We start from the raw sequence: 19,042 nt of genomic DNA, 5'->3' as shown, positions 1-19,042 counted from the left end.
ATTGTTGTGTTTCCAAGGGGTGCCCCCTCCCCGTATATAAAGGAGTGGAGGAGGGGGAGGGCCGGCCCTCTCTATGGCGCGCCCTAGGAGGAGTCCTACTCCCACTGGGAGTAGGATTCCCCCCTTCCAAGTAGTAGGAGTAGGAGTCAAGGAAAGGGGAGAGAGAAGAGAAGGAAGGAGGGGGCGCAGCCCCTCCCCCTAGTCCAATTCGGACTAGGCCTTGGGGGGGCGCCCAGCCTCTCCTCTCTCTTTCCCCTAAAGCCCAATAAGGCCCATATACTCCCCGGCGAATTCCCGTAACTCTCCGGTACTCCGAAAAATACCCGAATCACTCGGAACCTTTCCGATGTCCGAATATAGTCGTCCAATATATCGATCTTTATGTCTCGACCATTTCGAGACTCCTTGTCATGTCCCCGATCTCATCCGGGACTCCGAACTACCTTCGGTACATCAAAACACATAAACTCATAATATAACCGTCATCGAACTTTAAGCGTGCGGACCCTACGGGTTCGAGAACAATGTAGACATGACCGAGACACGTCTCCGGTCAATAACCAATAGCGGAACCTGGATGCTCATATTGGCTCCCACATATTCTACGAAGATCTTTATCGGTCAAACCGCATAACAACATACGTTGTTCCCTTTGTCATCGGTATGTACTTGCCCGAGATTCGATCGTCGGTATGTCAATACCTAGTTCAATCTCGTTACCGGCAAGTCTCTTTACTCGTTTCGTAATACATCATCCTGCAACTAACTAATTAGTTACAATGCTTACAAGGCTTATAGTGATGTGCATTACTGAGTGGGCCCAGAAATACCTCTCCGACAATCGGAGTGACAAATCCTAATCTCGAAATACGCCAACCCAACAAGTACCTTCGGAGACACCTGTAGAGCACCTTTATAATCACCCAGTTACGTTGTGACGTTTGGTAGCACACAAAGTGTTACTCCGGTAAACGGGAGTTGCATAATCTCATAGTCATAGGAACATGTATAAGTCATGAAGAAAGCAATAGCAGAATACTAAACGATCAAGTGCTAAGCTAACGGAATGGGTCAAGTCAATCACATCATTCTCCTAATGATGTGATCCCGTTAATCAAATGACAACTCATGTCTATGGCTAGGAAACATAACCATCTTTGATCAACGAGCTAGTCAAGTAGAGGCATACTAGTGACACTCTGTTTGTCTATGTATTCACACAAGTATTATGTTTCCGGTTAATACAATTCTAGCATGAATAATAAACATTTATCATGAAATAAGGAAATAAATAATAACTTCATTATTGCCTCTAGGGCATATTTCCTTCACCAACACCATCATAATTTGCAGCCCCGGTTCAGCCACCAGTGATCCGGAGACACTAGTACTCCACCCTTTCGACGCAACAGCCGAATTACCTATCAACCTGAAGGCTTGAACCACATCACTGCCTGTTGGACTCGACACATCGAAGGATCAAAGTTAATCCAAATGCCTTTGTCATTCTCACCTTCTTTTGGCTGCAGGCTGTATCGTTGACAATCAGGGGAGTTTGCTCCCGAACTCCTACGGCTCGCCATGTAGACATAGTCTTCCATAGCAAACAGAGCCTCTCTGCCATCAAGGTCCTTGCCAACGGTGATCTCCTGGTTAATCAGATAATTGGGTCCGAGAAACAGAGAGTGTGAACCAAGGCTATTTACCCGCCTCCAACTCAAAAATCATGAAGGCCCCAACAAGCTGGTATCCTGCTCATAGACGTAACAGCCATTGTCCGGATACTCACGTATTTCACGGTGCTTGCATATAGTGGGTTTTTTGCAATATAACTTTTCCGGCTCATGTGTCCGAATGATCATCAGTGTTTTGCCATCATCTGATCGAGCAAGGAACCAGTTGCGCTTCCCTGTTTTTGGCAAAGGTGGTGTGATTACAAAGGGCAGTAACTGTAGGGACACTGCATCATATAAAAAAGGACAGGCATTGTTAATGTAAGATCAACATTGTTCAGAGTATGAGTAGGATAGTGCAAGAAACAGTATTGATATGTCCCTGTTGGAACTGGGAGGAAAATACATGGAAAAGTATATTGGGTTCAAAAATATAGAAGTGCCATGCATGGTTATACTCATGTTATCTCACAATCGATTCTTCACAGGAAACTACCATGTCATGCATGTTATGTAATCATGTTCTGTCCTCACAAACAAATTCTTCAAGGAAACTAACAGACCATGCATTGTTATATACTCATGTTCTGTGGGCAAAAATTTTGTGAGCATATTATTCTAGCCATTGATTGCTGAAGGGTGAACATAGGTATGTACACATGGTAAGCATTACAGGATTTCACTACTTCCAAATATAGAGTTCTCCATATGCACATTTACTTCCCTAATGTATTGTTAGATGAAACCAACAGTGTGATGCATGTTTCTACATCATGAAAATGAGGAAACTAACATGGCCATTGATACACACTCATATTTAGTAGTATATAGATTACTATAAAATAAGGAGAATATCAATATCTTCCTAACCGTTTGATTATTCAGGGGTACAAATTGGCTGTAATGACATGGTCACAATCGCATGAATTAACTCATTCCAAATATAGCTGATTTACGGCGTCTCTAATACATTGCCATAGTTCTACTCAAATTCTGCTCAAACAGGGATATGCCAATCATCACAAAAAGTTCAAACAGTGCCATGGTGTCATCATTAACATCACACGAAAACAACTTACTCGCGCCGTCCCAGCAATACGTGGTGCCATCTGCTTTGTCGATCGCGTAGATGATGCCATTGTGTTCAATAGCATCACAAAAGTGTGTATCAGCTTTGACGACGATCCACTGCGAGCTGAGCTGTCTCCAGCTAAAGAAGGCACCGGCGAAAATATAGGCGAGTCCCTTGTCGAACAAGGCAATTAGCTTGAAGTCTGCGTAATCCGCATGTCGTGTGGGCTTGGCAGATTACAATCTTCAGCAAAACAAGGTGCGTCCAACTAACGACGTAATCTAGATGACTTGGACCGCAACGGTAAAACTCTATATCATGCAACGGAGGAAGGATAATCTCATGGGAGGTCTGTAAGTTCACGAGCACCAACTTTTTCCCGTCTTCTCTGACGGCAGCCATCCAGTGGGAGTTCATGCCGACCTAGTACATACCTGCAAGAAGTTTCGGGTGATGGTGATCGGATCGTAGTCTAGGGAAATGATGTACGGCGACCCACTACATACCTGCAAAGAAGTTTCGGCAAATGGAGGTCGGATTAAAGTAGAGGGCCATCATGTACGCCTCCGTGTCATGGTGACCAAATCTCGCAAGACCAGATAGCAGCAAGCAGGGTGTCTTGAAAAGCTTAGGCCTCGCTTCGACGATGGCCGTGTGCATGCCCCTCGAGCATGCAGCCAGCCGCAGGGCGCTCAACATATCCATACACGAACAATAGAGGTCGAGGACGTCACTAGGGAGATTGCTCCAATCGCGGATCCTATGGATGTTGCACGGTTCGCGTTCGGCCATGGTGGAGTTTGGAAGGTGGGGTTTTGGGGGGCTTGATTTACGGGGGAGAAGGCTCTCGGTGCTGGAGCGGCTAGCGAGGGAATAGTGGTACTGGGGGAGGCGAGCGAGGCAGGGGTACGCGGGGGCACAGTGAGATGATGAAGAGTGACCTCGGGATCTCCTGCGAGACGGAGATGGAGATGGAGTGGTGCTAGGGGAGAGGGAGACAAGGTGAGGCATGCTATACAGCGGCGGTGACAGTGACTGCACAGTGCACAAGGTGAGTCTGACTTTGGTAACCCAGACACGCCGCCTGGACTGGTGTCACCTCGGGCACAGGGTCTTGTCACTTCACTGTGAGGACCGGATGAATAATAGTATTTTGACCATCAAGTGTACCACAGTTGTACTACTACTAGTAGTAGGAGGAGTAGCAGGAACATGAGTAGTACTCCCATGCTAGCATGCCTCTGGGTTCACTTCATTCTCCAGGTATCATCCATATTGTGAGCAGAACCAAATTATCGTGCATGTGGAAGCGCGAAGGACTTTTTTTTTAGGATAACCGCATATTCCTTAACTAGAGAATGTTGTCTCCCACGCATGCGCCAATATCCATCCGAACCAGTTGCGACACATTTTTTTATCCGTTTGCATAGGTCCCACCTGTCAGGAGGGGTGCAGAAATAAAAAATGTCTCGCCAGGGTGATTCGAAAGAGTGACCTCAACTAGCCAGTGGCACATGTAGCGCTAGAAGGATGGGCACGTACAGGGACATGCCCCACTCCTTAGTCTACCTGCGTAGCCTTTTCGTTTAGTCTACCTAGCCGTCTAATCAACTACCTACAGGCCACTTCTCCCATTTAATTCTCCATCGGGATCCGATTTTCCTCGGCTTCTTCACTACTCCTTCATCTTCATTTGCATCCAAACCACACTGCATTCACATTGTTTTAACCTCTTCACATCCTCCTGGAGTAATTCTGAAGCCCCTTTAAATAATCATCTTCTTCAGTTAGACTAGCCATCTAATCCTAATTCTCCAAACCATAGCCCTCCGGTCCAGCGGTTCCAAATGGCGAAAAAGATCGAGATGCAGGTTTTTAGCGTCCAACATGTCCTCGTCGTAGGCTCGTTGAGCATAGTTGCCACAGTCACCGACCACCCAAGGGTTGTTCGGAAGTGGATCAACAATGTATCCAACTCCCTCCAAAAGGTGGAGATGAAGGTCATCGGTCTCGACGCAGAGTACATGGAGGGTGCCACTGGGAAGATCCAACGCGCCACCATCCTTCAGCTGTGCCTCGAAGATGATGTTTTGGTGTACCACATCATACACGCGCCCTCCATACCAGGTGAGCTTCACGATTTCATGTCTCGGGAGGACATATACTTCTGTGGGGCAACCATCGCAGGGGACAAACAGAAGTTGGAGCCGTACAACCTTGATTTGAAAAGCATCGCTCACGTACAAACCAAAATAAAAATTCCTGTAGAAGATTGTGATAAACTGACACCATCCCTATTCAACGTAGCAAATTTTGTGCTCGGAACAAATCTTCAGAAGGGTGATGAGACGCTGGCATTAAGGTCGTCTGGATGGGAGAGTTATCCCTTGACATACGAGCGGATAAAATATGCTGCCCTCGATGCCCGTGTGAGTTTCGAGATAGCTGCAAGGTCGAGAGAGCTTATTGCGAAGCCGTCTCCCACAGAAAATGAGAACAAGAAGAAGAAGAAGAAGAAGAAGAAGAAGAAGAAGAAGAAGAAGAAGAAGAAGAAGAAGAAGAAGAAGAAGAAGAAGAAGAAGAAGAAGAAGAAGAAGAAGAAGAAGAAGAAGATGCTGCACCAGCAGCAGGGCATTATGGATGGATGAACTATTTCCTCTCTTGTAAAAAAAATATTCCCTCTCTGTGTATATTGATATAGATGGACTATTTCGATGGTGTGCATGTCTTTGGAACAAGTAGTAGCGTGGGTCTGCTTGACTATAAGGAACTATTTATCCGCCTAGCTTTCTCTACTACTCCTTCCAGTGATCGGTATGCAATGCATGTGTCCGTAGACATGACAGCTTGTCCATGGAAGTTCAACTACAGCGACCATCACGTTTCATCCACTGCCACTCGCGATTCCCACGACGCCGCTCCAACCCATGGCACCACGTCCCCCGACGTGCGCCTCACCCCTCTCGGTCGCACCGCCCCTCTGCCTTTGTGTGCATGACATGTGGGCCAACTGAAATGCAGCGAGCATCAAGTTTCTACCACAGCCACATGCGATTCCCACGACGCCGCTCGAACCCATGACACCACACGTCCCCCGACCTGCAGCTCACCCCTCTCGGCCCCACTGCCCCTCTGCCTTCGGGAGCATTACATGTGGACCAGCCACCTATCGGGTCCACATGTTATTGACTCAAAGGCAGGTGTCGTAAGGCACTGAAGCTCAGACCCGAGGGCCCCGAGAGATAAATGTAACTCCTGCGCCAGGCCTTGTGGTGCTACCACTGCACGAACTCGTGGCAAACTCGAGATTTGTTTCTTTACTATACATGCACGCAACGATTTAATGGACATTGTAATATCAACATGTGATGGGGAGCTCTAAATTTGAATTTGAAACTTATAAAACAAAAAAACAAAACAAATAAATTGGGAGAGAGGGAATATACCGTAGGATGTGTCCCATACGAAACAAGTCCCCTGGTTTGTCACCGCGAAGATACGGTTAGAAAGGACCACAGCGTCTTCGTACTCGTACGGCAACAAATCGACCGCAGACAGCATCGTCCACCTTTGACCGCCATGTGCAAGGTTCGTGCTATCTTCTTCAATCTCACCATGGTTCCATCGTACCAATTCAGGCGGTGGCCCGTTGCATGGCTGATCCCAATGTTGGACAAACGTTCTACGGGAATGATGTCATCGTTGTAAATGTTGTGCAAATTGATGTTGGTACCCTCCCGCACATATGCAAGCCAATCTCCACTCGCACCAAGCCTAACCTGTGAAACAGTGGGCAGGGGAGAATTAGGAAATGGACACGGAAGTAGTCTTTAGAATGCATTTACTACGTGATTAAACTCATCTTACCTGCTCATCGGACAAAATCCGAGTGCCCCTCAACGTCGGCATCTCAAGGGGCGTCAACTTGCAACTACGGCCACGCCGCGCTGGAGAGACCCCCAAGGAAACATCCTCGTGCGTTGCACGGAACATCAAGATGCATTTGTATGAGTAGTTTATCTTGTGAGAGAAAAGGATGAACGAGGAAAGGCCTTATTTGCAAATGTGGAGAGGGGTGTAGGTTTCTTTTTCCAAAATTGCCACAGTTTTCTTCCTATCCATCAGATATAAAATCGGACGGCCTATATTGCAGGGTGGCAGGCACACCATCATCACCAACTCTGTTTTTTATAAGAGTAGAGACTAGCAAGATGCCCGTGCGTTGCATGGAACATAAAGATCTTGTGGGAGAAAAGGATGAACGAGGGAAGGCCTTATCTGCAAATGTGGAGAGGAGTGTGGGTAAATTGTCATAGTTTCCTTCCTATCCATCAGATATAGATCGAACGGCCTATATTGCAGGATGGCAGGCACACCATCATCACCAACTCTGTTTTTATAAGAGTAGAGATAGGCCATCTGATTTATATCCGACGGATAGGAAGGAAACTATGGCAATTTTGCAAAAAGATACCCACACCCCTCTCCACATTTGCAAATAAGGCCTTCCCTCGTTCATCCTTTTCTCCCACAAGATAAACTACTCATACAAATGCATCTTGATGTTCCGTGCAACGCATGGGTATGTTGCTAGTATAAGAGGGGTGTGGGTTTTTTTTTGCAAAATTGCCATAGTTTCCTACCTATCCGTCAGATATAAATCGGATGGCCTATACTGCAGGATGGCAGGCACACCATCATCAACAACTCTGTTTTTTATCTATACCCCTATATAGTGTGCGAATAATTTTGAAAGATGGTCGTTGGATGAAGCCAATCCGACGGTGCAGAGATGGCAAATCCGAGCACTACCGACTGTTGGATATCATTTGCACTTAACCAGATTCTGCTACATGTAGAATACTCCATGGTTGAACTAAAGCATAATGCACAAATCTCAAAACACAAGCACTTCTCCTTTGTTCTAGAATCTTCCGTATCATAATTCCCAAAAAAAATTCCTAGATGAATTGCCATTATTTGTTTTTACTTTATGCTTCACAACGCACAATTCCATGAATCTTAAAATAGATTATCTTTTTTTATAAAAGCTAATTGATTTTGAATGAGATGAACTATAAAAATTAAACGAACATCTACATCATGCATATATGACTCAAAGCTTACATGCTATAGTGTGGTGTTTATTCATAATTTGGTTGCCAAATCTCATCCGTGCAATGCATGTGTACCTTACTAGTAAGAGTAGAGTAGAGATAGAGATAGAGACTACTACTACCAATGTTCTACCACTGCCACACCCACACGTGATTCCCACGTCGCCGCTCCAACCCACGGCACGACGTCCCCCGACATGCGCCTCATCCCTCTCGGCCCCACCGCTCCTCTGCCTTTGTGTGCATGACATGCGGGCCAGCTGAACTACGGTGACCATCAACTTTCTGCCACAGCCACACCCGATTGGACGCGGTTTGCCTACTCTGCTCCTGTGCTCCGATCCGTACTCCCACACCATCAAATTTTCATCCAGCGGCTGTGACACATTTCATCCCGGGCATCAATCCTCAGCTAGAGTACTTCTGTACTACAGGTAGTACCCGCCGGTGTGGCCATCTACGCCTCGTAACGCCTCAACGCCCAGCTGTGGCACGCTCTCCACGGCCACGCCACTATCGGCCGGTTCATCTCGAATGAGTGAGTCGCGAACCACGCCACCACCATGAGAATGACATGTGGGCCAGCCGCATTTAAGGTACGCATGTCATTGACTCATAGGCCGGTGCACTAAGCCACTGAAGCTCGGTCCCGTGGGCCCCGAGAGGGAAATGTAACTCCTGCGGCAGGCCTTGTGGTGCTCCCGCAGTACGAGCTCGTGCCAAACCCGGATGAGATTTGGTAACCAACTAGTATGGTACACGTGCATTGCACGCATTCTACTCTCTATATCTGTATATTTGTAAAAATACGGTCAGTGGACTTCATAATACAATCATTGTGGTCAACATATACATTTTTCGGTGTTCATACGGTCACTAGCACACCCTCGCTGAGTATGTGTGTGCATGCACGTGTAGGTTGAGCACTTGAGCGTGACCGTGTGTGTTCCATCGTGTGCTCGGACATGCATGCATTAGGGCGCCGCGCGCGTTTTTGCATCCATGTGTACGCGTGACTATTGCATGCATGCACGAGGTTGTAGTCCCTCACATTCACATGTTCGTAAGTCAATGCTTTGTCAAAACGTTGCATGCAAGGTTTAATCATTCGTTGTTCATGCATGCATTCCCGATATTAATACATTGGTAAAGACAATTTCTTGAGGAAAAAGAGCTCATGAATTGAGTACAAAGGGGACCAATAAGCCAGGACGGAGGGAGTACTAGTAGTGAACCAGAAGGAGGGAGTAGGTACTAGTAGTACGTAACAACGTGCAGTAACAAAATTCCTCTATGTGCATCATGTCTACGTGTCGCTACTCTTATGAAAACAGAGTTGGTGATGATGGTGTGACTGCCATCCTGCAATATAGGCCGTCTGATTTATATCTGACAGATAGGAAGGAAACTATGGCAATTTTGCAAAAAGATACCCACACCCCTGTCCACATTTGCAAACATAAGGCCTTCTCTTGTTCATCCTTTTCTCCCACAACATAAACTACTCATACAAATGCATCTTGATTTTTCGTGCAACGCATGGGCATCTTGCTAGGTATGAATAAATAGCACTCTATCAACGAGCCCCATCACACACCAAAATTCTTGGCTTCCGTGCTACAGCTAGATCTTCCCCTTGTTTCTGTTTTCCAACCCGGCGGCGCGCGGGGTGTGGTTTGCCAATAGTCGGTTTGCTCAACGGCGGTCCCCCATGAAAGTGAAAATGCTAGGCAACACGCCTTCCCTAGCTATGTGGCGTGCCGGACGGGCCGTGGAGTATTCCCGCCCGGGCGTGTGGGGGTGCGACGCGAACGCGGCAGGCCTTTTCCTCTTACTGGCAATGTGCCCGTGCGTTGCGACGATTCCCGGGCGTGTGGGGGTGCGACGCGAACGCGGCAGGCCTTTTCCTCTTACTGGCCTAGTACATCATAGTCGTTAGATGCAGATCTGATGGTCAGAAATGACGGATGGCAGACACACCATCATCACCAACTGAGTCTTTTATAGGAGTAGAGAAATGCCAGAACTTACCTCACGGCCGTTAGATGCAGATCTAATGGTCAGAAACGGCGGATGGCAGACACACCACCATCACCAACTAAGTCTTTTATAGGAGTAGTAGGAGTAGACAAAAATGTATAAACTGTAACATTTGGTTCTGCTCCTTGGCACGATCGATAGATAGAAATAACGATTGGAAACGCTAGGGCGGGGCTATTTCCGCCAGATAAGCAGGGTACGTAGTAGCTAGGTTGGCCCATCGTCGGTTTGATCACATGCGGCCGACATGTTCTAGTGTTTCTAGCAAGATGCCCGTGCGTTGCACGAAGTTGATGGAAAAGGTAAGCACAACTTATAAATTGACGGATGGAGTACTAACAGTGATGCATATAATTAAGCAAAGGGATCGCACATGTCAGTGTTGACTGGAACAAGAATGCAATAGCACAATAAGAATTAAGGCCACGATGATGCGATTGCAGTGGTGGTTACAGGAGGCAAGAAGAAAGATGCATCCATCAACGTACGACCTCCTCCTCCTCAACTTAGTGCGCCGGGCCACCGACCGGCGGCTAAGGAGCGGCGGCTTTTGTGGCGAGGTCAAGCTGCTTCTCAGCAAAGGCATCCAAGGCTTCTAGCTGGTTGAGGAAGGCCAACGTCATAGCGTCCTCAATGGCCTTGTAGATACCTATGTACACGATTTGCTCATACATGTGGATGTGTAGGTCGACGAATTCTTGCAGGGCGAGGCGCCTCGCGGCGAGCGCGGCCTCCAGGTGGACATTCTTCGTCGCGCCGGCGGGCAGTCGCAGGGCCACCAGTGCTTGAAAGAGGTTCCGGCCATGGAGGCCGATTAGGGTTGCAGGCAATGAGGAGCCCGGGAGCGCGGGCTGGAGGAGTATGGCGATGTCGTCCCCGAGCTTCTTGAGGACGGTGAACTTGTTGGTGGTGGCAACGATCATCTGGTCCAACTAAGAGTCGTAGTTGGCGTCGCCGGCGGCCATCCACCAGCCGGTCGCGAACACCGTCTGGAGACGATCCTCGGCGCCATGCCGCAGGCCGGCGTCGTGGACCATCTGGCACAGCTGGTTGCCGCTCGCGCGCATTGCCACCACGGGTCTGGAGTGAGCACTTTTGCGCTTAGTGTAGGTGCTTAGGCAAATGCTTAGGTGCGTACGATGTGGTAGATGCATTGGAATGGAGGGGTGCCTTTATATGAGTGCAAACTGCGTTGCATTCACATTGTGCAGCCTCTTTTCCCGGTCCTCCTCCCATTACTTCCCTCATGCATGCACGATGCTAATTGAAGGAGGATGCATCATTGGCCGTTCAACATTTCGGGAACCGCTACCCCTCCCTCGTCTGCATTAAAGCCATATCGGGAACTGCGCCGCCCGCTGTCAAATCGAATAGTACTACGCCGCCCGCTGCCCGCCCGGCTGAACATGCCTCCTCGCCTCCATCAAACCCCTCTGTTAAACCCGCATGCAAACCGAGAAACTGACTCCGGCCACACGTCCGTTCATGAGCGGGCCGGAATTAAACGCAACACCGGTCGAGCTCCTCCCGTCCGCCCTCAGTTTAAACGAGGCCAGATGCCGGCCAAGCTACTATCGTCTGCCCTCTATTTAAACGAGGCCAGACAGACAGCGGGCAAGAATCGCACCCCTCCGCCGCTCCCCCATCTCCTCCTTCACCATTTTCTCCACTCTTCCGATGGCTTCCGAGGAGCCGTTCTCCAGCATACTACCCGGCTGGGTGGCCCGCCGAGCCCTCCGGATACGGGCGAGGCCGCTCGGTGCTTCATCAACCTCGCTTGGCCCGACGGAGCCAGTTGCCGCCCCAATCCGGCGCGTGGTTCAGCAACTCGCCGCTCCAGTTCAGCTCGATGAGGAGTGGCGAGTTGTTCCACGCCAGCACGGCAGCGAGCACGCCTGTACGGGAGTCATGGCTGCCGCGTCGTACCGCGCCACCAATGTCTGTGGTGGACGCGCCTCCCGTGTCTGTGGGCGCGCCTCCCGTGCCTGCGGCCGCGCCTCCCGTGCATGCGGCAACGCCATGCAGGCAGAGACAGAAGCCGGGTGCGTGGAGAGCGACGAGTTGGTGGCCAGCTTCTCCGTGTCCGCCGCCATCATCAAGGAGAAGTAGAACACGGGAGGCCGACCCCACTTGGGTCCCATGAAGGCCACCGCCGAGGCGACAACTGCGCATTCAGGTGGTTTCTTTGCTGCCTCTCAATGGCTCGCCGATCATTGGGCAAGTCAATCAAAGTCCATACTTTGTTCTCATACATGGATCTCATCTCAAATTTCATGGCCTTAAGCCATTTTGCGGAATCTGGGCTCACCATCGCTTCTTCATAGTTTGTAGGTTCGTCATGGTCTAGTAAATTAACCTCCAGAACAGGATTACCGTACCACACTGGTGCGGATATTAATCTGGTTGACCTACGAGGTTCAGTAATAACTTGATCTGAAGTTTCATGATCATTATCATTAACTTCCTCACTAATTGGTGTAGGTGTCGCAGAAACTAGTTTCTGTGATGATCTACTTTCCAATAAGGGAGCAGGTACAGTTACCTCATCAAGTTCTACTTTCCTCCCACTCACTTCTTTCGAGAGAAACTCCTTCTCTAGAAAGGATCCATACTTAGCAACGAATGTCTTGCCTTCGGATCTGTGATAGAAGGTGTACCCAACTATCTCCTTTGGGTATCCTATGAATACACATTTCTCCGATCTGGGTTTGAGCTTATCAGGATGAAACTTTTTCACATAAGCATCGCAACCCCAAACTTTAAGAAACGACAACTTTGGTTTCTTGCCAAACCACAGTTCATAAGACGTCGTCTCAACGGATTTAGATGGTACCCAATTTAACGTGAATGTAGCTGTCTCTAATGCATAACCCCAAAACGATAGTGGTAGATCGGTAAGAGACATCATATATCGCACCATATCTAATAAAGTACGGTTACGATGTTCGGACACACCATTACACCGTGGTGTACCAGGTGGCGTGAATTTGTGAAACTATTCCACATTGTTTTAATTTGAAGACCAAACTCGTAACTCAAATATTTTATCTCTGCGATCATATCGTAGAAACTTTTATTTTCTTGTTACGATGATTCTCCACTTCACTCTGAAATTCTTTGAACTTTTCAAATGTTTCAGACTTGTGTTTCATCAAGTAGATATACCCATATCTGCTCAAATCATCTGTGAAGGTCAGAAAATAATGATACCTGTTATGAGCCTCAATATTCATCGGACCACATACATCTGTATGTATGATTTCCAACAAATCTGTTGCTCTCTCCATAGTTCCGGAGAACGGCGTTTCAGTCATCTTGCCCATGAGGCACGGTACGCAAGCATCAAGTGATTCATAATCAATTGATTCCAAAATCCCATCAGTATGGAGTTTCTTCACGCGCTTTACACCAATATGACCTAAACGGCAGTACCACAAATAAGTTGCACTATCATTATTAACTTTGCATCTTTTGGCTTCAATATTATGAATATGTGCATCACTACGATCGAGATCCAACAAACCATTTCGTTGGTGTGTATGACCATAGAAGGTTTTTATTCATGTAAACAGAACAACAATTGTTCTCTAACTTAAATGAATAACCGTTTTGCAATAAACATGATCAAATCATATTCATGCTCAACGCAAACACCAAATAACACTTATTTAGTTTCAACACTAATCCCGAAAGTATAGGGAGTGTGCGATGATGATCATATCAATCTTGGAACTACTTCCAACACACATCGTCACCTTGCCTTTTACTAGTCTCTGTTTATTCTGCAACTCCCGTTTCGAGTTACTACTCTTAGCAACTGAACCAGTATCAAATACCGAGGGGTTGCTATAAACACTAGTAAAGTACACATCAATAACATGTATATCCAATATACCTTTGTTCACTTTGCCATCCTTCTTATCCACCAAATAGTTGGGGTAGTTCCGCTTCCAGTGACCAGTTTGCTTGCAGTAGAAGCACTTAGTTTCAGGCTTAGGTCCAGACTTCGGTTTCTTCTCCTGAGCAGCAACTTGTTTGTTGTTCTTCTTGAAGTTCCCTTTCTTCTTCCCTTTACCCTTTTTCTTCAAACTGGTGGTCTTATTGACCATCAACACTTGATGCTCCTTTTTGATTTCTACCTCCACAGCCTTTAGCATTGCGAAGAGCTCGGGAATTGTCTTACTCATCCCTTTATAGTTCATCACGAAGTTCTACTAACTTGGTGATGGTGACTAGAGAATTCTGTCAATCACTATTTTATCTGGAAGATTAACTCCCACTTGATTCAAGCGATTGTAGTACCCAGACAATCTGAGCACATGCTCACTAGTTGAGCGATTCTCCTCCATCTTTTAGCTATAGAACTTGTTGGAGACTTTATATCTCTCAACTCGGGTATTTGCTTGAAATATTAACTTCAACTCCTGGAACATCTCATATGGTCCATGACGTTCAAAACGTCTTTGAAGTCCCGATTCTAAGCCGTTAAGTATGGTGCACTAAACTACCAAGTAGTCATCATATTGAGCTAGCCAAACGTTCATAACGTCTGCATCTGCTCCTGCAATAGGTCTGTCACCTAGCGGTGCATCAAGGACATAATTCTTCTGTGCAGCAATGAGGATAATCCTCAGATCACGGATCCAATCCGCATCTTTGCTACTAACATCTTTCAACATAATTTTTCTCTAGGAACATATCAAAAATAAACACAGGGAAGCAACAACGTGAGCTATTGATCTACAACATAATTTGCAAAATACTATCAGGACTATGTTCATGATAAATTCAAGTTCAATTAATCATATTACTTAAGAACTCCCACTTAGATAGACATCCCTCTAATCCTCTAAGTGATCACGTGATCCAAATCAACTAAACCATGTCCGATCATCACGTGAGATGGAGTAGTTTCAATGGTGAACATCACTATGTTGATCATATCTACTATATGATTCACGCTCGACCTTTCGGTCTCTGTGTTCCGAGGCCATATCTGTTATATGCTAGGCTCGTCAAGTTTAACCTGAGTATTCCGCATGTGCAACTGTTTTGCACCCGTTGTATTTGAACGTAGAGCCTATCACACCCGATCATCACGTGGTGTCTCAGCACGAAGAACTTGCGCAACGGTGCATACTCAGGGAGAACACTTATACTTTGATAATTTAGTGAAGGACCATCTTATAATGCTACCGTCAAACAAAGCAAGATAAGATGCATAAAGGATTAACATCACATGCAATCAATATAAGTGATATGATATGGCCATCATCATCTTGTGCTTGTGATCTCCATCTCCGAAGCACCGTGCTTGTGATCTCCATCTCCGAAGCACCGTCATGATCACCATCGTCACCGACTCGACACCTTGATCTCCATCGTAGTATCGTTGTCGTCTCGCCAACTTATTGCTTTTACGACTATTGCTACCGCTTAGTGATAAAGTAAAACTATTACATGGCGATTGCATCTCATACAATAAAGCGACAACCATATGGCTCCTGCCAGTTGTCGATAACTCGGTTACAAAACATGATCATCTCATACATTATATCACATCATGTCTTGACCATATCACATCACAACATGCCCTGCAAAAACAAGTTAGACGTCCTCTACTTTGTTGTTGCATGTTTTACGTGGCTGCTACGGGCTTAGCAAGAACCGTTCTTACCTACGCATCAAAACCACAACGATAGTTTGTCAAGTTGGTGATGTTTTAACCTTCGCAAGGACCGGGCGTAGCCACACTCGGTTCAACTAAAGTGAGAGAGACAGACACCCGCCAGTCACCTTTAAGCAACGAGTGCTCCGAACGATGAAACCAGTCTCGCGTAAGCGTACGCGTAATGTCGGTCCAGGCCGCTTCATCTCACAATACCGCTGAACCAAAGTATGACATGCTGGTAAGCAGTATGACTTATATCGCCCACAACTCACTTGTGTTCTACTCGTGCATAGCATCAACGCATAAAACCAGGCTCGGATGCCACTGTTGGGGAACGTAGTAATTTCAAAAAAATTCCTACGCACACGCAAGATCATGGTGATGCATAGCAACGAGAGGGGAGAGTGTTGTCCACGTACCCTCGTAGACCGACAGCGGAAGCGTTATAACAACGCGGTTGATGTAGTCGTACGTCTTCACGATCCGACCGATCAAGTACCGAACGCACGGCACCTCCGAGTTCTACACACGTTCAGCTCGATGATGTCCCTCGAACTCCGATACAGCCGAGTGTTGAGGGAGAGTTTCGTCAGCACGACGGCGTGGTGACGATGATGATGTTCCACCGACGCAGGGCTTCGCCTAAGCTCCGCAACGGTATTATCGAGGTGTAATTTGGTGGGGGGGCACCGCACACGGCTAAGAGATCTCAAGGATCAATTGTTGTGTCTCTGGGGTGCCCCCCTGCCCCCGTATATAAAGGAGCAATGGGGAGGCAGCCGGCCAAGAGGAGAGGCGCGCCATGGGGGGGAGTCCTACTCCCACCGGGAGTAGGACTCCTCCTGTCCTTGTGGGAGTAGGAGAAGGGAAGGGGGAAGGAGAAAGAAGGAAGGGTGCGCCCCCCTTCCCTAGTCCAATTCGGACCAGACCATGGGGAGGGGTGCGGCCACCTTTTGAGGCCTTTCTCTCCTTTCCCGTATGGCCCATTAAGGCCCAATACGAATTCCCGTAACTCTCCGGTACTCCGAAAAATACCCGAATCACTCGGAACCTTTCCGAAGTCCGAATATAGTCGTCCAATATATCGATTTTTACATCTCGACCATTTCGAGACTCCTCGTCATATCCCCGATCTCATCCGGCACTCCGAACTCCTTCGGTACATCAAAACTCAATAAAACTGTCATGGTAACGTTAAGCGTGCGGACCCTACGGGTTCGAGAACTATGTAGACATGACCGAGACACGTCTCCGGTCAATAACCAATAGAGGGACCTGGATGCCCATATTGGCTCCCACATATTATACGAAGATCTTTATCGGTCAGACCGCATAACAACATACGTTGTTCCCTTTGTCATCGGTATGTTACTTGCCCGAGATTCGATCGTCGGTATCTTAATACCTTGTTCAATCTAGTTACCGGCAAGTCTCTTTACTCGTTCCGTAACACATCATCCCGCAACTAACTCATTAGTCACAATGCTTGCAAGGCTTATAGTGATGTGCATTACCGAGTGGGCCCAGAGATACCTCTCCGACAATTGGAGTGACAAATCCTAATCTTGAAATACGCCAACCCAACAAGTACCTTTGGAGACACCTGTAGAGCACCTTTATAATCACCCATTTACGTTGTGACGTTTGGTAGCACACAAAGTGTTCCTCCGGTAAACGGGAGTTGCATAATCTCATAGTCATAGGATCATGTATAAGTCATGAAGAAAGCAATGGCAACATACTAAACGATCGAGTGCTAAGCTAACGGAATGGGTCAAGTCAATCACATCATTCTCCTAATGAGGTGATCTCGTTAATCAAATGACAACTTATGTCTATGGCTAGGAAACATAACCATCTTTGATTAACGAGCTAGTCAAGTAGAGGCATACTAGTGACACTCTGTTTGTCTATGTATTCACACATGTATCAAGTTTCCGGTCAATACAATTCTAGCATGAATAATAAACATTTATCATGATATAAGGAAATAAATAATAACTTTATTATTGCCTCTAGGGCATATTTCCTTCAAGCACTGCGTTGGTTTTCCCTTGAAGAGGAAAGGGTGATGCAGCAAAGTAGCGTAAGTATTCTCCTCAGTTTTTGAGAACCAATGTATCAATCCAGTAGGAGAGTACACGCAAGTCGCCTCGTACCTACACAAACAAATAAGAACCTTGCAACCAACGCGATAAAGGGGTTGTCAATCCCTTCACGGCCACTTGCAAAAGTGAGATCTGATAGAGATAATAAGATAAATATTTTTGGTATTTTTATAATATAAACTGGAAGTAAAGATTGCAAAATAAAATAGATTGAAAATTTATATGATGGAAAATAGACCCGGGGGGCCACAGGTTTCACTAGTGGCTTCTCTCAAGATAGCATAAGTATTACGGTGGGTGAACAAATTACTGTCGAGCAATTGATAGAAAAGTGCATAATTATGAGAATATCTAGGCATGATCATGTATATAGGCATCACGTCCGCGACAAGTAGACCGAAAAGATTCTGCATCTACTACTATTACTCCACACATCGACCGCTATCCAGCATGCATCTAGAGTATTAAGTTCATAAGAACAGAGTAACGCATTAGGCAAGATGACATGATGTAGAGGGATAAACTCAAGCAATATGATATAAACCCCATCTTTTTATCCTCGATGGCAACAATACAACACGTGCCTTGCTGCCCCTGCTGTCACTGGGAAAGGACACCGCAAGATTGAACCCAAAGCTAAACACTTCTCCCATTGCAAGAAAGATCAATCTAGTAGGCCAAACCAAACTGATAATTCGAAGAGACTTGCAAAGATATCAAATCATACATAAAAGAATTTAGAGGAGATTCAAATATTGTTCATAGATAATCTTGATCATAAACCCACAATTCATCGGATCTCGACAAACACACCGCAAAAAAGAATTACATCGAATAGATCTCCAAGAAGATCGAGGAAAACTTTGTATTGAGATTCAAAGAGAGAGAAGAAGCCATCTAGCTAATAACTATGGACCCGAAGGTCTATGGTAAACTACTCACACATCATCGGAGAGGCTATGGTGTTGATGTAGAAGCCCTCCGTGATCGATGCCCCCTCCGGCGGAGCACCGAAAAAGGCCCCAAGATGGGATCTCACGGTACAGAAGGTTGCGGAGGTGGAAATAGGGTTTCGTGGTGCTCCTGGATTTTTTCGGGGTATATGGGTATATATAGGAGGAAGAAGTAGGTCAGTGGAGCTGCGAGGGGCCCACGAGGGTGGGGGCGCGCCCAGGGGGGCAGGCGCGTCTCCCTGCCTCGTGGCCTCCTCGGTTCTTTCTTGACGTCCACTCCAAGTCCTCTGGATCACGTTTGTTCCAAAAATCACTCTCCCAAAGGTTTCATTCCATTTGGATTCCGTTTGATATTCCTTTTCTGCGGAACACTGAAATAGGCAAAAAAACAGCAATTTGCACTGGGCC

The sequence above is a fragment of the Aegilops tauschii genome, chromosome 1, assembly GCF_002575655.3.
Source record: "Aegilops tauschii subsp. strangulata cultivar AL8/78 chromosome 1, Aet v6.0, whole genome shotgun sequence".
In the NCBI taxonomy this organism is placed as follows: domain Eukaryota; kingdom Viridiplantae; phylum Streptophyta; class Magnoliopsida; order Poales; family Poaceae; genus Aegilops; species Aegilops tauschii.
This window is presented reverse-complemented; position numbering follows the sequence as displayed.